The sequence below is a fragment of the Chionomys nivalis genome, chromosome 1 (genome assembly GCF_950005125.1).
Source record: "Chionomys nivalis chromosome 1, mChiNiv1.1, whole genome shotgun sequence".
NCBI classification, from domain to species: Eukaryota; Metazoa; Chordata; class Mammalia; order Rodentia; family Cricetidae; genus Chionomys; species Chionomys nivalis.
This window is the reverse complement of record NC_080086.1, coordinates 93,839,239-93,860,045: the sequence shown is the minus strand read 5'-3', so window position 1 is coordinate 93,860,045 and position 20,807 is coordinate 93,839,239.

The following is a 20,807-nucleotide window of genomic DNA, read 5'->3' as shown; positions in this document are numbered from 1 at the left end:
AGAGTTTGACAGTGGACTCAGACGCAGTCAGTGCTAATGAAAAGACCACAGCAGAACACTCAAAAAGTAAGTGGCAGTTTTCAAGGGAGTTTCTGGTTTTGATTCTTTGTCTTTAATTGACATTTTGTCCAGAATGGAGATAACCATATTATAGGGAAAAAGAAATCTTATTAGATAATCTGCATAGAGTTAGGCATGGTGTGTTGTGGGTACAATGTCAGAACTTAACAGGCAGAGGCAAGAGGGTCACCTAAGGCTAGTCCCAGCTACATTGTGAGTTCCAAGCCAGCTAGAGCAGCATAGAAAAGCCCTGCATAAACAAACAAATGGACGTGATAATTTGGGCTATAAAATGTTGTTTTGCCATCTTTATAATTTCTGAATGATGAATTTATTAGCTTTCTATAACAAGTAGCTATTTTGACCACCACAGGCCTGTACACATGCATGACATTTTAAAAGTGCCATGAAGAGTTTCATAAAACTCTTGAGGTTATTGGAACGCAGACTGACAAATCTTCCTATGGTTAAGTGAGCTCTTAGCCCCGTTTTGAAGAATCCATTTTCTATCATGCGCATCATTTTGTAACAGAAAATTTATACATCTAGGTGTGTTTGAGTGCATTTCTAGCATGCTGCTGAATCAGTTAAAGTTGATTGAACAAACTGGCTGAAGTGTAATTTAGATATAAGACATACTCTAAAGTATTATTATGATTTCGCTATTTTATACACTGTTGTTTCTGCTTATTTGCATTATATTAATTTTCTCTATGGATTATTTACTCTGGGTTTTATAGGTGATGATGTCTCTTCTTGATGAATGTTTGTTCAGACTTTAAAACAATGCTTTTCCCATATCCCCAGTTAACTCGCCTCATCGCAGATGGCACTCTTGCAGTGAGTGGAGATCTCTGTTTGTGCTGAGGCACTGTTGCAACAGATTTTATTCGAATTCACATCCAGAACTGTCATAGTTGATAGGTGCTGTAAAACTGATTTCTTTTTTCTTTAACTTTTAAATCTTGTGTTATTGAAACAGGTGCATGTAGTTGTGGCAGCGGTGGGTGGTTTGCTACGTTCCAGGCACTGTGTTCAGAGCTGTGTGTTTTCTCTCACTGGATACTCACAGGCACACTGTGGTAGAAGCTGGTATTAAAGTTCACGTGGGTGCCTAACTGTACCCATGTGTCTGAATGGCAAGTCACTGCATCCATTTCAGTTGAGTTTTAAAGCAAGGCTGGAGTCAATTAGAAAGGGTTTATAGATATAAACAATAGGTAGAAGCATGGATGTTAAGAGCGGAATAGAGTGCTGGGATGGGGGTGTGTAAAGGAAATCCCAGTTGGAGCAGGGTGGTGGTGCATGCCTGTCATCCCAGCACTTCGGAGGCAGAAGCAAGGGAGATAGTTGTAAGTTTGAAGCCATCTTGATCTACATGGTGAGTTCCTGGCCAGCCAAGGATATGTAATGAGACCATAGCTCAAAACCAAAACAAACAGAACACAACAAAACATAGCAGAATACATACACGCAGGTGTGGTGGGCATGGGCTTCTCAAGACATAATAGCATTTAACTATCATGCATATGATTCTCGCAGCTGCTGAAGATACATGGCTCTGCTGGCTAGTTTAATGTCATCTTAACACAAGCTAAAGGCTTAAGAGAAGAGGGAATCTCAATTGCAAAAATGACTTCTTAAGCTCCAGCTATAGGCAAGGCAAGGCTGTAGGGCATTCTCTTAATTGGTGAATGAATTGGGAGGGCTCAGCCCATTATAGGTGGTTCCACCCTTGGGCTGGTGTGTAGTAGGAACTGCGGGCTGTGTTCCTGCTGCCCCAGCTCCTGGTCGCCTGGCTAGCTTATGTCCCGAAATAACAACACACAAACTGTATTCTTTTAAACATTGCTTGGCCCATTGTATCTAGCCTCTTCTTGACTAATTCTCACATATTAATTTAGCCCATTTCTAATAATGTGTGTAGCACCCCAAGGTGCGCTTACCAGGAAGATTCTAGCCTACGTCCATCCTGGGTTGGAGCCCCAGAGAGGAGAGCTATTGAGTCTGAGCTCACTTCCTCTTCCTCCCAGCATTCTGTTCTGTTTACTCCACCCACCTATGTTCTAACCTATGAGGGCCAAGCAGTTTCTTTATTTTTTTAACCAATGACCTTCCTTCATCACTGGTGGTCCTGGGTTCTTTAAAAAAGCAGCCTGAACAAGCGATGATGAACAAGCCAGTAAGCAGCACCCTTCCAAAGCCTCTGCGTCAACTTCTTACTCCAGGTTCCCACACTGAATTCCTGTCCTGACTTCCTACCGTGATGAGCAGTGATGTGGAAGTGTAAGTCAAAGAAACACTTTCCTCCCCAGGTTGCTTTGGTCATGGTGTTTCACTACAGTAATAGTGACCTTAACTAGGACAAAAACTGGTACCAGGACAGTGGGGTACTGCTGTGAAAGATCTGACTGTGCATGTTGTTTGGGGGAGAATTGTGGAGGGATTTTGGAACTTTAGGCAAGAAAAATCATCGAGCATTCAAAGCTTGGTGAGCTGTGGGAACTTGGAAGAAGAGATTGTTGAAAGAAATGTGGATGATGGGCTTGTGAAGTTTCAGAGGGAACTTGAAAGACTCTACTGGGGCCATTTGCTATTTTGAATTAAGAGTCTGATTCTGGTTAGCTGAGGCAGAAGCAGCAGCTGTGATCAGCAAGATACCAGTATCACTATCAAACTTTTGCTTTGCTGGGTGACTCAGTGTGAGTTGGCTGGAGCTAGAAAATTAGTTGTGACTAAGAAGAGCCTCAAATTGTTGAGGTAAAATCTGGGAAGTGTTTCCTCAGGGTCAGCACACAGAAGCTGTGTTCCAGAGGCAACCGAGGGTTTCCCTCGTGATGGCAGCTGAGCTTGGCCATGTGGAAATTCACCGCGGTGATGCTGGTTTTAGAGGTCTGAGGGGTTGTGAAAAGCAGTTGAGGCTGGCGCCATGAGAGGTCAAGTGTAGCCACTGGTGAAGATGCAGCCGGAGCAGCAACTAAAGTCCCAGGACTGAAGGGGTCATGTGGAAAAGGTGAGACTTGGCACCTTGAAGAGAGCTCAGGAGAGGCTGTTGTTCAAAGTGCAGCCCATTTGCAGCAAGAAACCCTTGCTTTATGGAGGTGCCAGTACCACCTGGGACGACCAAGAACAGCAGCAGCTGTGGAGAGGAGCTGGCCTGAGACTAGGAGACAAACTGTGTGCTGCAGATGGCAGAGCTGGAGAAGGGACCCAAGTCCCTTGGAGAAGCCAGCTCATGAGTGGAGCCCAGATAATTGGATGTGGAGATCTTTATACTGTTGGAGTTTGGTTTTGCTTGGTTCACATAGGGACTGTGTCCTTGTATGTGACTGGTAATTTGGCTATGCCTTAAAGTAAGAAAATATTCAACTTAATTTTGATTTTTCAGTTTTGCTGTTGAGAGATTTTGAGTTTTTAAAAGAGAGATTTTGGATTTTTAGAGAGATTTGGATTTGTAAAGAATGTGAGACTTTTAAAGCTATTTATATTTTATATTGTGATTTTAATATTAACATATCATCTTGGGAATAAATGAGAAAGGAAAGATTCTAATAGAAAAGTGATATGTTTGTACATCAGGTTGACAAGGGGTCAGGTGTGCTGACTAGTTTTATGCCGATTTGATACAAGTTAAAGTCATCTGAGGGGAGGAAACCTCAACTGAGAAAATGCCTCTAGATCAGGTTATAGCAAAGCCTGTAGGGCATTTTCTTTCTTTTTATTAATTGATTTTTATTGAGCTCTACATTTTCCTCTGCTCCCCTCCCTGCCTCTCCCCTCTCCTTTAACCCTCCCCCAAGGTCCCCATGCTCCCAATTTACTCAGATCTTGTCCTTTTCTACTTCCCATGTAGATTAGATCTATGTAAGTTTCTCTTAGTGTCCTTATTGTTTTCTAAGTTCTCTGGGATTGTGATTTGTAGGCTGTTTTTTTTTTTTTGTTGTTGTTGTTGTTTTTTTTTTTTGCTTAATTAATGATTGATGGAAGAGGAACCAAACCACTGTGTGTATTGCCACCCCTGGGCTGGTGGTCCTGGGTTCTAAAAGAAAGCAGGCTGAGCAAGCCATGATGGACAAGACAGTAAGCAGCATTTTCCCATGGCTTCTACATCATTTCCTGCCCCCAGATTCCTGTCCTGACTTCCTTCAGTGTGAACTGTGATGTGGAAGTGTAAGCCAAATAAACCCTTTCCTCCCCAAGTTGCTTTGGCCATGGAGTTTTATCACAGCAATAATAACCTTAACTAGGACAATGGACCAAAGGATTAAATGAAAATAATTTTTGGTTAGCAAAAATTGTAGTGGTTTGTTTATTCAAGATTTTTTCAGTGAAGAAGTTATAGAAGTGTATTATAAAGGTTAATGGAATACTAAGTTGTAAATTTGGTTGAAAAGATCAGTGGGATCCTTACTGCATACAAGTCACAGGAGGCCTAGACGCGGGTGTTAGCTGTGTAACCATCATTCATAATACTGAAATTTTGTTCTTATGTGTCTCTTCTCATTTAATGTCTAATTTATACTTATTAATATTTGAAAATTTCATACATCTATACAATGAACTATGATCATTCTTGGCTAGCAGAGATGGTAGTGTATAAATCACAAGAGATAGACAGAGAGAGAGGCAAAGATGAAGACGGTTAGTGAATAAAGCTGAGTCTCTTGCCACAGGATTAGAATCTTCGTCAGTTGGGGAGCTGAGGTGGGCAGACCAATAGCTCAGGGCTTACCTCAGCTACAGAGTAAGTTCAGGGTTTATCTAGGCAACTCAATGAGATTCTGTCTCAAAATAAAATGTGGGGTAAAGAACTAGAGATGTGGTTTAGTATTAGAGTGTAGAAGGCCCTAGCTTCGCATCCCTGTACCACAAAAGAAGCAAAAACCCCAAACCAAAACACTAACATTAACAACCTGCACAACTATTGGTCAACAAAATGCCATAGACCAAAAGGTTAAGTATCAAAAGCAATATTGAAGCACATGGTTTGTATTTGTGGTCAAACGTGACTTATCAATATTGAAGCAAGAATGGCTAATATTTGAATTTGTTCACATGGACACTATGTAAGCATGTCTTCATGTGGGGGCCTACTCATGTACAAGGTACAGTCCAATTAATTTCTTTCGTAAGGGAAGGAAGAGGGGTCTAGTAGCTGGCTCGTCAGTGAAGTGTTTCCTAGCAAGTGTGAGGACCAGAGTGCAGATCTCTAATACCCCCGTGAAAACAGGGTGTGGTGGTTCATATCTGCCACACTGGTTTGGGGGGTTGGGATGGAGTTTGGCTGATCCTTGGCCTTCCCTGGCCAGCCAGCCTAGCCGAAATGACAAGATCCAAGTTCAGTGAGAGACCCTGTTCCAAATAAAGTGGGGATTCATGGAGGAGGACACCTGACATTCTGGCTTCCATGTGTTCCTCTGAGTGAGAGCTCATGTGAGACACTTAGTTGTGCACACCCACACATCATACTCACCCCTCACCCCCCTACACACATAAGGAGAGAGAAGATTTAGCATGTACCTTTCTCCTAAGTGTTCCTGGATTGTCCTTATTCCCAGAGGAGTAAGTGAGCAAGGAGAACAAGACTCTCATGGTAGGGGAAGGGCTTTTCGTCTTATAAGCTTTTCTGTTTCTGCATAAAGAGAAATACTTGGGGTGGGACTGTGTATGTGTGTGTGTGCGCATGCATGTGTATGCACACACACACATTAACTACAAGGTTAGATTGGCCACTGTGTGGATGTGCCTGAGGTAAGTTAAGTATCTCCCTCATGCTAAGTAAGTAAAGCTCTTGAGGTTACTTAGATTTTCTACTGCTTTTTGTTCCCCCATTTAAGCACTTAGATATGGCACCAGTTGGCACAGGCCTGCAATCTCAGCTACTTGGGAAGCTGAAGCAGAAGGGTAACAGGTTCAGTGTCAGCCTAGAAACTTACTGAGACCTTGTCTCAAGTAAAAAGAGACCAAGTTAGTCTGGTGTGGTGGTGTACAGTGTGACCTCGGCACTTGGGAGATGGGGTCAGGAAGATCAGGAGTTGAAGGTCATTCTTAGCTACATTGTGAGTTTGGACTACATGAGGTCCTGTCTCTAAATAAACAAATAGTGAATGAATGATTCATTCATGAACAAGTAGGCATGAGGAGAAGCAGGGGAGAGCACTAAGTGGCAGAGCACACATGAGGTCCAGCACACAGGGGCCCCAGGTTCATTTCTCAGTGCTGTGAAGGAAAAGAAAAACTGCAGCTAAACTTGAGGAAGATGTCTTCAGTGAGTTTGCTCTCTATTACTTCGTACAGATATCTCCCTGCCATCGCGGTCAAATTCTATCCCCGAGTCCTTTTGCCACTTTCATGACTTAACTTGTTTTGTGACTTATTTTGTTTAGTCAGGGCCATTTATTTGCTATTTAGAGATTCAGGAAGACTTTTTTTGTTTGAAAAAAAATAAACTCTTGATTATAAAACCACATGTGTTGGTTTGCATATGACATCTTCCATTGGCCTTCTGGCTGCATGTAATTTTAACCTTCTTTGTTCTCCATAATAGTTTTTCAAGGACCTTTTTGGCTCCCTCCCCATCTCCTAGTACTCTTGGCACACAATGAGTCACTAGACAAACCAAAAAATTGTATTTCTCCAAATTAAACCGAAATATTGAAGACTATTCTAGGAAAAGTCAAACTGTTGAGACAAAAAATAAGAAACCTGATTTTTACACTACAGATAAATTCATCTACTTGCTGCCGTCGTAGTTTTTAAACAAAACAAAACCCAATGGTAAAGCACGGGTTTGAATTTACTGCTAAGCTCCTGCAGTTAGGGGTCGCTGCTATTGTGCCTCTACCACCTGTCTTGGCCTAGGATAGAATGACTTTCAGTATCTCCTTTGATCAAAAGTCTCAGTATTCATATCTCTCACTTATTAAATAATCCAGGGCCTAGAGAGATGGCTCAACCGTTAAGAGCACTTGCTTCTCCTCTAGAGGAGCAGAGTTTGTATCCCAACTCACAACTACCTGTATCTCCAGCTCCAGGGGATCTGGTACCCTCTTCTGGTCTCTGTGAATAACTGCACATATGTGTACACACATAAACATATACACATCCATTAAAACAAAACCTATTAAAGAAGGTACAGAGTTTTAACATAGTACTTACTATCATGGATACCTTTATGATAAAACTTCTGTTTTGAAGATGGAATTGTGATAATGAGCCATTTCTAGTTCTAACTAGATAGAATATAGTAAAAGAAGCACAATGCATAAATTTTCCTAGTGTGGTAAGTTGTTGTGGTAAGATGTTTTTAGTTGGTACATGTAATGAAGCTGTGTAACTTGTCTATTTTTCTTTTCTTTTTTCATTTTGTGATTTTTCAATCATATCTGGCTTTTTTTCCACTACGGGAGAATGATCCTGGGGTTTTGCCTATGCAGGAAGGCAACTCTGACACTGAGGTACACATCTCTTTTTGCTGTTTTGTTTGTTTGGAGGCATCATACCATTAAGGGGTTCATGCTGGCCTCAAACTCATTATGTAGTCTACACAGTCACTGAACTTGCCATTTTCCTCTCTCAGCTCCCTGTGCACCTTGTTGCCAGCTTCTTTAGGAGATTTTATTAAGTAATCTTGTTTGTGGTAGCACACATAAATCTTGAGCAATTCTCACTAAGATCACCAATATTTTGACAATTATAACAAATACTTCTGTTTTGCTTTTCAGTAGAGGGAGATGGAACCTCAGATCATTTATGTGTCAGTTTGGCAACAGACGATACATAGGACAGTGTAACTGCCACCTTGCTTTAGCTGTTCCAGAGCAGAACAAAAGTGGTAAGCACAGGGAAACTTCTCACACTAATGCATCTTAAAGGATGACCTTGCTGCGTTATTTCTCCTGGAGATCATGCTAAAGTGCCACACACAACTTTTTTTGTATGGCCAGGAATGGGTGCTGTTTAGGAATTGTAACCCACCATCCTGGGATGTCTTAAAAGACTTTAGGAAGAGGGCTTAAGTAAGCTTGTTCTCTACTGATATCATGCATATATCTCCCTGCCATCACTGTCAAATACCCTCCCTAGGTCCCTTCGCCACTTTCATGAATTGACTTGTTTTGTGACCATCTGTTTTGATAAACATCCTTTGTGTACAGTTGAAAGCCAGTGAGCATTCTTACATCATTCCCTTTCGGTCCCTGTTCAGTTGTCTTTGTTTCACTTGTTAGCTTTGTAGTGTCATGGTTGTGATATATGTACTTAACACTCCATGGGCATTTCCCCTAGAAAATATGGTTGCTTGTATGACTCATGTTTACTGAAAGAATATAAGAGAGAGGTCAGAGTCAATCCCATCCTTTCCTATATCTGATGTCCTCATACAATGCATTGTATAGTTGTATTTTTCTTTGGAACAAAGCCTAATGTAGCATAGGCTGCTCTCAAATTCACTGCAAAAATCTCCTCTGGCCTTGAACTCCTGCTTAGCCTCACAAATCATGCTGGGATTGCAGGCATGAGACATCTGCCTGGCTTGCTCTCTCTACTTTAATTTGATTTAGTATTTCTGGATAGTCGCTTCTTTGGCTTAAAGATGAGGATATGCAGGCCATTCGTGGCCACTATTATGTATGTGGATGGGAAAGCCTTATCTTCCCATTGCATTTAGTTATGAATTAGAATGCATTTTGAAAGTGAGCAATCACTAACCGAGCAGTTTTGAGAACATCGTTTCAACTCAAAAGGAGATTATCAAGTTATACAAGTGTACTTGAGAGTTAACATAATGGAGATAGTTACGTAAAATTAAACATTTGATAATTTAAAGAATATTAGAAAACACTGAGAATAGCTCCAAAGCAATAGGGAAGATCTTTGTCTGTGCATCCATATTAACCAGATTGGTGTAAGTGCATTGATGGTGGGAGATAATTTTAGACATCTTATTTATGAAGACAATGTGATTTTGTCTGGCACCTTGAGTTTTAAAGATTATTGAAGAATGGGAATCTACCTATCTACCTATCTTATTTCTGTTTTTTTTTGTCTAAAAGCTAATAATGTGTTTTACAGATGTTTTTTATCAGATAGTTTAGTATTTATACTTTGTAAACAAAACTCCTTGAATATTTTTGAATTACCCTCTCCATAAATCCTGAAAAATATGCAGATTATTTTCTGCAATTTTGAAGTATTTCTATTGGGGAAACAATTTGTTTTATGGATTTGTGTGGTGGATGTATCAGTCAAATGCTTATGTTTTGTTCTGCTACAGGAGAATATGGAAACATTAATGATTAGGGTTAGAAGATATGAATTTTAATATAAAACTAAGCTTAGACAATAACTTAATAAAGGTTTTTATTTATGTGTTGTATCCATATTTCCTATGGTAGAGAATAAAATCCAACACTTAAAATATTTGTGAACTTGAATATTAAAAGATATAAATAATAATCTTATTATAACTGGATTAACATTACTGTATAGAAATATAAAAGTGGGGTCTGAAGAGATTGCTTAGTGGTGAAGACCATACATTGCTCTTCCAGAGGACCTAAGGTCGATCCCCAGCAGCCTCATCAGGTGGTTCACAGTCACCTTTAACTAACAGTCCATGGCTTCTGTGGACAAAATGTCCCCAGTGTGCATACTTGTACCCACACTGCCTACATATACATAACTAAAAATAGTAAGATATCTAAAACAAAATAGTGATAAAATAACCTTGCAAAATTTTGCAAGTCTCCTTTAGGTCTGTGTTTAGAGTATAGCTTCATCCCCATACTTCCTTATGTGTCCAGTCTGTTTCTAGGTCATACACCACATGTTCCTGAATGTTCCATAATTCTCAAGAAAATAAGAATGATAGATGCAGTTGGCACCTTACTATTATTATCAAAGTAGTTTTGCCTCACAGACATCTCAGATGGAATTCAGGGACTCAATGACTATTGAAGAGCCATAACTCTACAGAATACATCTATCTTCTACTGATTAGGAGTGGATATAATTGCTTGGGCATTTGTGGCTGAACTGGAACCATTGTTCTAATGTATTTCCATATATAATATTGATTAATTCTGTTCTTAACTCTATTAACTCATTTTTATTTATGAAAATAAAATCTATCTGTCTGTATATATGGTTCACCCTTGGAAGTATTATTCAGAATTAATATGGTTGCTTCTTACCCTCCATGAAGTTATGTTTACCCAGTAGTAGGAATAATATACTTAAAGAAGAGAGAAGGAAAACGGAGAGAGAGGAAGAAAAAGTTGGATGTGGCGAAGGAAGCTTTTATGTAGAATGGCAGCGAGAATTTCCTCGCATTCTCCAAGTGATCTCACGGTGTCTTCTTATCAAGCCACATTTGGTGGCATCTGTGAGTTCATTGTCATTTCCACTGCCGTTCAGTATTCTTCCTTTGGATTGTATTCATCTTTGATTTTGTCAGGTACTTTGATGTGGATTTGAGAGGCAGCAAAAATGGGTCTAAATGCTGCACGCTGTTATTTCCTCCACACTGCCTGTTACTGCCCACTGACAGTAGCATGTCTGTCTCCTTGGCCATTTCTTCATGATAGGTAGGTGTGGAGGATTTTTTTTTTTTTTTGGTTTTTCGAGACAGGGTTTCTCTGTGGTTTCGGAGCCTGTCCTGGAACTAGCTCTGTAGACCAGGCTGGTCTCAAACTCACAGAGATCCACCTGCCTCTGCCTCCCAAGTGCTGGGATTAAAGGCATGCGCCACCACCGCCTGGTGAGGATTTTATTTTTTCAAGAGCAGTTATGGCACTATCTCCTGTCGCCACCTTGTCTTCAGTAATGGTATAAGATTCGTGAGCTGGTTCACAGAAGGGACCACACAAGACCTGTACGAGAGCCAGGTCACACAGGAGTTGGTTCACATCTCTTTCTTGTTCACAGGGAACTTGATTAATGTTGAGTTCTCTATGTCTAATGTTGAACACTCTAAGTCTTAACTGCTCTGAGATTACCATGCTGTGGGTAACACATTACACACGGAGAGGGCAGGTGTAAGATACTGCTATACATCCAGCTTATGGCTATTTCAGTCTCCCTAGACGAGGCTCAGACATTGTAGAGCTAAGAAAAGCTCACACTGCTGTGTCCTGTCTGAATGTCTGCTTTATAGAAGGTGTGAGCATAATCTGACTGTTATTTTTACTCGTTATGTTTTGGAAGAAGATCTCAGGTGGAAATGATAACTAGTTTGGGTACCAGAATTGGGACATTGCCCTGATTTTCCCTGAACAGTGGGCAGAAATGTGAAAAGCCTTGGACAGAAGAGACTGTATCAGTCTCAAGGAGGCTCTCAGACAGGGCTGTAAGGGAGTTGAGAGTTGGGTAGGGCATCTTCATCATATGCTGTAAAAGAAATTTATCAAAAATTGCTGCCGTCATCAAATGAGAAACTGAGAATTCACAAATGAATTAAACAACAAGATTCAAGAGATTTCTGAGTGGTGATTATAAGTATGTTCTTATGATAAATGCAGAATGAGAAAATAAAGCCTAGTACTTATTTGTTTAGATAGTATTTATTTGCCTTAGATAACTATATGAGATTCATATTTCAAGAAGACAAAAAATTATGTTCTAAAAATTTACCCTAAGGCCAAAGCTCAATTCCATGTTGCTGATAGAAAGGTCTCTTTAAGATAAAGATGGAATTTAGGTATATATATAGTTCTTTCTTAAGACCTTAGAAATCTCTTAGGTGGCATTCCACCATCCTTTTATTATTGACACTTGTTTGTGACACACTGTCTCAGTCTCTGTGTAACCCTACGCAGCAGAAGGGCATGGACTGCCTCTTTAATAGCTAGCTTATGGCAAATGCGGACTTGAGAGCTTTACCCGTGTGAACTTTAAGTGGGCTGAAACTCGATTCCCGGGAAACTCATAAAGCTTTGAAATAAATTGTGGCCAGTTTTATAAACTTGAATTAAAAATAAAAGCCTCTGCTTTTGAAGGTGCTGATGAATCAGGTGGAGAACACTACTCTGATGGAAATGGGACAGGAAGGATGGTGTGGGAGATGAAACCAAGAGTTTAAATGGAGTTAAGAGCCCTGGGGAACAGTTCTCAGGGAGTATGCTAAGGGATCCAGGAAGAGCATGTGTGTCTGTGTGCATTCTCAGCATCTATTTTTACAATGTGACTGTCTGCAGGAGTTACTTTTTACAATGTGGCTATGTGCAGGAGTAACTTTGTGTATCTGATGGTTGTGGGGCTAACCTGTTGCTTTGTTTTGTAGGTCCTCAGAAGAAATGTACTTCAACACCAGGAAGCCCACTCTGCACCTGGAACTGACTTATTTATTTTTATTCTAAGTTTATTAGCTAATTTATTTATTTAGTTTTGGGCCAGGATCTTATCTATATAGTTCATGCTGGCTTTGAACCTCTATGTGGACTAGGTTGGTCACAAAATTTTGATCCTCCTGCCTCTGTGTCCTGAGTGCTAAGATTATAAATATGCACCAGCATGCTGGGATAGACTTGAGTGAAGTGATGAAAACCGAGACTTGATCCTAATGTCAGACCGAAATGAGACCTCGGACCCCCTTGGAACTGAGTACAATATGATCTATCTATAAAGGATGTGGATTTTTGCTCTGCTGGCAGATTGTGCCAGATTGTATTTTCCAAGGATTTTCACAGTCTTCCCTATATTATTTATTCTTATCTAATGTGACCTGTTCACTTCCTAGCAAAAGGTAGAGCATTGTTTCTTATGTCTGGGGAGGCTTATGCCTGCTTTGACCAGTGGTATGGTGGTAAGCGTAATGGCATGTGACCTGGCAAGCCTGGGTCATAAGTGATGCAGCATTTGCCTTATTTCCTGAAGAAACCCACCTACCTGACACAGCCAAAATCTCTGGGAATCCCAAGTCACATGGGTACAAGGGCTTTGGTCAACTCAACAGTATCAGCCCCAGATAGTTGAGCTGCCCTTGCTGAGGCTGTGAGAAGATTGTGATAGACACTGACTCCATTTTGCCCATTCCCAAGATTCAGAATCCGTGAACTTCCAGATTTGAATCTTTGAGATAGTAACCAGACCAAGTAGGTGACTTATAAACCTCAAACAATTCATTCATTAGCTCTGTTCTTGTGGCAGCAAAAGGAGACCTGGTGATGAATATAATATGATATTTAGGGGAAAAGCTTGGAACTGATGTTTTAGCTGCATGGTGTCCTGTTTAATTTTAAGGTAGTAAGTGTGGTGTCCAAGCTCCAGACAGCTGATTTACCACTGTGTACTAGTTTGTGCTGGTTTATTTGTAGTGTTTCATTTGATTGGCATTGTGTTCTTTTGCTCAGTTAAAAAAAAAAACTCAATAAATGTGATTGTTTCAATTTGCCTCCATATTTCACACAAAATGTATGGAATAAAAAGCGTCTTGATTTATTGAACCATTTCATGAGCTAAATAATGTGAAAAAAGTATAGATATCTCAGTAAATAGAGAATTATTACAGTTGTGTTGATGCCTTGTCTATTAATAAAACCTACAGTCTGTCTCCTAATAATCCATACATATCCTTTGAATATGATATGAGCAACATATGATCAAAGGTAGAGCTTGTGGATAACAGTGAAAACTTCCACATAGTTAAGAAGAGTGAGTCTATAATTCTGGGGGGATTTTGCTGACATCTAGTGGTATTTGGATCTATATGTTCAAAATGCCATTTAGTTCTCTTTATTTGTAAAACTATTTTGTATTTATATGTATATGTATGGGTGCCCATGGGGGCCAGAAGAGAGGGAATTGGATCCCTTGGAGCTGGAGATCCAGGCAGCTGTAAGTTCTGGGAACTGAATTTCAGTTCTCTTGAAAAGTGCTCTGAATCGCTGAGCCTCACCACAACTGTATTTTCTTAATTTTTAGACATTTTTAATTTTAAATCAAAAGACATGGTATGTGTAAAGTGAGGATAACCATACTGTTGAGGATGTATATTGTAGATACTTAATTTAAAATAAGTGAGTAAATATGAGCATCTCCCATTCATTCAGGAATGTAGGATTTTATTTTCCTTCATTAGCTTAGATCCCAACTCCTTCTCTTAACTTCCTTGAGGTAAGTTATAGCAACATCTTAGATTTGTTCCATGTGTATGTAGCTCATCCCATGACTGAAAGGGCTCTTCATATATACATGAGGATAATGTGCACAGTTCTCTGTTTTTAGAAAAATACATTTTTCTGCATCTTAGTACATCTCCTGGAAGTCTTCCTAAGGTAAATGACATATTAGTAGTTATGGTATTTGACATTATGCGTCTGTTTTAATTTACTTTTCAGCACCTTGTCTACTGAGAGACATCTCTTGTTAGGTCTCTGCAGCACTGAATATAGCTGAAGAACATGGCTATGCAAAGATTATCCCATGTAGAGTAGCGCATCTCTCCAGGACAACTTCTTATCAGCGAAATTGCTGGGGTGAAATAAGGTACCCATTTTACTAGATGTGAGCGTGTTCCCTTCGAGCCCAGCGGAACTGTCTGTAGGTGGATATGCAACCCCATTTCATTGTAACACTCATGTTGGGTTCCAGCTTTATTGAGGGACGTTGACAAGCGTAACTCTGTAAGATGAAGGGTGTGATGGACGTGTCTACCATGAGCTGATCATTGTGCTCAAGTGGACTAATGCAACCCTGACCTCCTACATCAACATCAGCTTTTTAAATCACTCACCCATTTTTGCTTAGATGAGAAGTAGAAAATGACTATTTTGAGTTTTCTGATTGCTGGAGAATTTAGCAACATCTTATGTGTAATTTGTACAGTATTTATTTATTTACAAGGCTTTGTTATGTAAATCTGGCTGGCTGCCTACAAGTATTGGATTTACAATTATGTGCCACTGTGCCAGCTAATATGTTTATTTTAAAACCCAATTTTTAAATTTTTTTTTATTTTACATTCAAATCACAGTTTTCCCTCCCTCTTTTCCTCCCAGCACCTCCCCCTTTCCTCCCCTCCCACTTCTATTTCTGCTCAGAAAAGGACAGGCCTCCCATGGGTATCAACAAAACATAGCATATCAAGTTGCAGTAAGACTAGACACCTCCCCTCACTTTAAGGTTGAACAAGGCAACCCAGTACGAGGAATAGGGCCCCAAAAGCCAGTAAAAGAGTCAGAGACAGCTCCTGTTCCCATTGTTTCTAAATTTTTTCATTGTTCCCTCCAAACTAGTACCACTGATATGACAGAATCTTCCTGAATAAAGATAAATACTTTTAAATTTGCTGAAGCTTGCTCAGTGAGCCACATGCACAAATTTGTTAATTTTTATGCATACTTGAAAAGACCATGGTTGGTAGATGTAGTTTTCCAAATGATGCTTTGAATTATGTTTGTTAACCAGGTATTGTATATCCTTGCTGAGTGTTCATTGTTCATATATTTATATCAGATAGTGAGCATGGTATAATTCCCTACTCCAATAATCGACATCTTTTTTTTTTTAGCTATTTTTTTTTTTATCATCGTTTCAACCAAACACATGACAAATCAACCCAGGGGGAGTAGTTACTTACCATGCTCTTAGTTTTGGTCCATCATACCAGGGAAAATGTGAAGGAGAGAGCTGACTGGCATTCGGCTCACTTCCTCTCTCTGCTTCAGTTTAGGATCCCGTGGTATGGCATAGCCCACGTTTAGTGTGGATCTGATTTACTTAATTAAACTTTTCTGGAAATGCCCTCATATACATTCCCAGATGTGTGTTTTCAAGGGAACTCTTAATCCAGCTTAGAAGATCAGTCACCACAGTGGGTAAATTCAGAAGTGTATTCACTGGCTGGGCACACGCCCTTAATCCCCGGCATTCGGGAGGCAGAGGCAGGCAGATCTCTGTGAGTTTGAGGCCAGCCTGGTCTACAAGAGCTAGTTCCAGGACAGGCTCCAAAGCTACAGAAAACCCTTTCTTGGGAGAAAAAAAAAAAGTGTATTCATCTTTCAGGTGTTTAAGGACATCTTGTTGTGGTCAGAGTTCCATTTGATTTTTGTTGGGAATTTAACTTTAAATCTAACTGATTTTCTCTTAAAATAATTAGCCTTCCCCTCCCTTGTTTGTTCTTAAGACTTTATCTTCCTTTAAAAAAAGTTTGAATAATATGCCTCTGTTTAAGCTTTGTAATACTCAACTGTATTTTTGAACTCCATTTTTAAAAAAATCTTTAGACATGTGATTTTTGAATATTTATTATATACCTCCCCAATCTCCTGTCTGAAATCCCAGCTACCATCCTGCTAAAGATTTTGACTGTCACACATCCCACTCAATTTTCTTTATTTCTTTTTATTATTTTTTTAAAACTTATTTTAAAAACAGTCTTCTCTATTTCTAACCCTTTGATACTCTCTGTGGCAGGCTCCATCTAACTGAACACATTCTTAACTCAGTATTGCATTTTAAGTTTTATGATTTTCATAGAACTTCTCCCCATTATTTCTTACTCTTTTGTAAAGCAATGTCCATTTTCTCTTTTCCTTGACTATGTAAATCAGTCACCTCACACTCTATTTAGTACCCCATGATCAGAATTGCCCAACTATTTCTTCTGTTTTGCTGATTTTCTACCAGACATTATATTGTTTACTTTTGACTACAGAACACTGTTCAGGGGAATCGGAGATGTCATCTTATCTTGGATGAAATACTTTTGCTTTTGCTAAACAGTGGACTACCCTCATGGAATTCAGAATTGACATACCTTGATCTTAGGCTTTCTTTGTTCGTCCATTCTTTTTATGGATGATGCTTGGGTCTTTACAAGAAGGGGCTCTGCCCTATTGGAGGATATGGAATTCCATTGTGTGCCTGCTTTATGAGCTTGTTTGCAATGTGTTCAGCTAGTCAGATCTGTGGTCACAGCATTTTTCTCTGACTGTCCCCTCTGGTTAAAGTCATGTGAAACATTAGATTTCTGTCCTTTTTGCTTTATCAGACGTTGTCTCTTCTTGTTTCCCTGCTTTTGTTGCTCTCCGATAGCACCACAGAAATGCATTTATACTTTATTTAGCTTTTTTCTTTTCTTTAAGGTTTCTTTCGTTTACATCACAAGTTGTTTATGTTTAAGAGTTTCATTAGGGACAGAGCATGGACATTCCCTGATCCCCTTCACTCCCGGTCATTCGGCAGGGGCTGCTCCCCTCTGCTGGGGCATCTTTCTCCCTAACCCATCCCAGTTTGCATCCAGGAACATCTTCCCTTCTTCCTCCCTTCCGCGGGGCCACGGGATCTGCCAGCTCATGCTGTTTGGGCGCTGGGACCGGGTGCTGAGGGCAACGGGGCAGGTGGGAATTGCTTTGCTTCAATAGCCTGCCTCCAGCAAGGTAGACCCTTTGTCAGCAAGGTTCCTGGCCAACAAGGGAACTTGATCCTGTTCCATAAGATCCATCGGATAGCATTTGAAGGAAGAGATGGGCAGGCGCCAAGGCAAGAATTCCTCCACCAATCCAAAAAACAACATGAAAACACCAGAACCCAGTGATCTTACAACAGAAGGTCTTGAACACCCTAATCCAGAAGAAGGGGAAAAAATTGACATTATGAAAGCGATAGAGTCCCTTAAACAGCATGTAAAAAATGCCCTTATAGAAATGGATGAGAAGTATAACAAAAAGTTTGAAGAAATGAATAAATACGTAAATGATACCCTGGGAAACCAAGAAAAAACAATCAAACAAGTAATGAAAACAGTTCAAGAATTGAAAACTGAAATGGAGGCTAGGAAGAAAACACAAACTGAGGGCTGACTGAATATGAAAAATCTAGGTCAACGAACAGAGACTACAGAAACAAGCGTAACTAATAGAAAACAAGAGATAGAAGAAAGAATATCAGACTCTGAAGACACCATAGAGAAAATAAATGCACTGATCAAAGAAAACAGCAAATCCAACAAATTCTCATCACAAAACATTCAGGAAATATGGGACACAATAAAAAACCAAACCTAAGAATAATAGGGATAGAAGAAGGAGAAGAATTTCAGCTCAAAGGCCCAGAAAATATATTTAACAAAATTATAGAAGAATACTTTCCCAATATAAAGATATTCCTATGAATATTCAAGAAGCATACAGAACACCAAATAGACTGGATCAAAAAAACACCGTCCCCTCGCCGTATAATAATCAAAACACAAAACATACAGATTAAAGAAAGAATATTAAGAGCTGCAAAGGAAAAAGGCAAGTAACTTATAAAGGTAAACCTATCAGACTTACACCGGACTTCTCTATGGAAACCATGAAAGCAAGAAGGTTTTGGATGGAGGTACTGCAGAAACTAAGAGACCATGGATGCAAGCCCAGAGTACTATACCCAGCCAAGCTATCATTCACTATCAATGGAGAAAACAAATATTCCAGGATAAGAACAAATTTAAACAATACATAGCCACAAATCCAGCCTTACAGAAAGTAATAGAAGGAAAATCACAACCCAAGGAATCCAACATTGCCAACACTGCCTATAATAACTCAGAAAACTAACAACCCTTCACCAGCACAAATCAAAGAAGGAAAACACACAAACTCTACTACCAAAAAAATATATATATAACAACCGGAGTCAACAACCTCTGATCATTAATATCACTTAATATCAATGGACTCAATTCACCTATAAAAAAGCACAGGCTAAGAGATTGGATACAAAAACAGGATCCAACATTCTGCTGTTTACAAGAAACATACTTCAACCATAAAGACAGACATCTACTCAGAGTAAAGGGTTGGGAAAAGGTTTTTCAAGCAAATGGACCTAAGAAACAAGCGGGTGTGGCCATACTAATTTCTAACAAATCTGACTTCAAACTAAAATCAATCAGAAGAGATAGAGATGGTCATTTTATACTCATAACAGGAACAATTCATCAAGATGAAGTCTCAATCCTGAATATCTATGCCCCTAATATAAAAGCACCCACTTATGTAAAAGAAATATTACTAGAACTCAAGGCAGACATCAAACCACACACACTAATAGTAGGAGACTTCAACATACCTCTCTCACCAATGGACAGGTCAGTCAGACAGAAACCTAATAGAGAAATAAGAGAATTAATGGAGGTAATGAAGCAAATGGACTTAACAGACATCTATAGGATATTCCACCTAAGTAAGAAAGAATAACCTTGTTCTCTGTAGCTCATGGAACCTTCTTGAAAATTGACCACATACTCAGTAACAAAGCAAACCTCCACAGATACAAAAAAAATTTTAGTGACCACTTGTGTCTTATCGGATCACTACAGATTAAAGTTAGAATTCAACAATGAGGCTACCCCCAGAAAGACAACAAACTCATGGAATCTGAACAGTCAACTACTGAACCACACCTGGGACAAGGAAGAAATAAAGAAATTAAAGTCTTCCTTGAATTTAATGAAAATAAAGAGACAACAGAATCAAACCTATGGGACACGATGAAAGCAGTGCTAAGTGCCCATATCATATCACTAAGTGCCCACATTAAAGAAAACAGAGAAAGCACACATTGGAGACTTAATAGCACACCTGAAGGCTCTAGAAGAAAAAGAGGCAGACTCATCCAGAAGGAGTTGAAGACTGGTAATAATCAAACTGAGGGCTGAAATCAACAAAATAGAAACACAGAAAACAGTCCAAAGAATCAATGAAACAAAAAGTTGGTTCTTGGAGAAAATCAACAAGATCGACAAACCCCTATCCAAACTAATCAAACGACAGAGAGAGAGCACGCAAGTTAATAAGATCAGAAGTGAAAAGGGGGACATAACCACAGACACAGAGGAAATTCAGAGAGAACCATTAGATCTTACTACAAAAGCCTGTATGCCACAAAACTGGAAAATGCAAAAGAAATGGGAATTTTTTTAGATAAGTACCATATACCAAAGTTAAACCAAGACCAGGTGAACAATCTAAATAGATCTGTTATTCGTGAAGAATTAGAAACTGTTATCAAAAACCCCACTTCCAAAAAAATCCCAGGACCAGATGGTTTCAATGCAGAATTCTACCAGAACTTCCAAGAAGAATGCCTATACTCCTTAATGTATTTCACAGTATAGAAACAGAAGGGTCACTGCCAAAATCCTTTTATGAAGCTACAGTTACCCGGATACCAAACCACACAAAGACTAAACCAAGAAAGAGAATTATAGGCCTATCTCACTCATGAACATCGATGCAAAAAATTCTCTATAAAATACTGGCAAACCGAATCCAAGAACACATTAGAAATATTATCCATTATGACCAAGTAGGCTTCATCCCAGAGATGCAGGGCTGGTTCAACATATGCAAATCAATCAATGTAATCCATCATATAAATAAACTGAAAGAAAAAAACCATATGATCATTTCATTAGATGCTGAAAAAGCATTTGAAAAATTCAACATCCCTTTATGATAAAAGTCTTGGAGGGATTAGGGATACAAGGGTCATACCTAAATATAATAAAAGCTATTTACAGCAAGCCAACAGCTATCATCAAATTCAATGGAGAGAAACTCAAAGCCATCCCACTAAAATCAGGAACATGACAAGGATGTCCACTCTCTCCATACCTCTTCAATATAGTGCTTGAAGTTCTAGCAATAGCAATAAGAAAACATAAGGGGATCAAGGGGATTTGAATTGGAAAGGAAGAAGTTAAACTTTCGTTATTTGCAGATGATATGATAGTGTACATAAGCGACCCCAAAAACTTC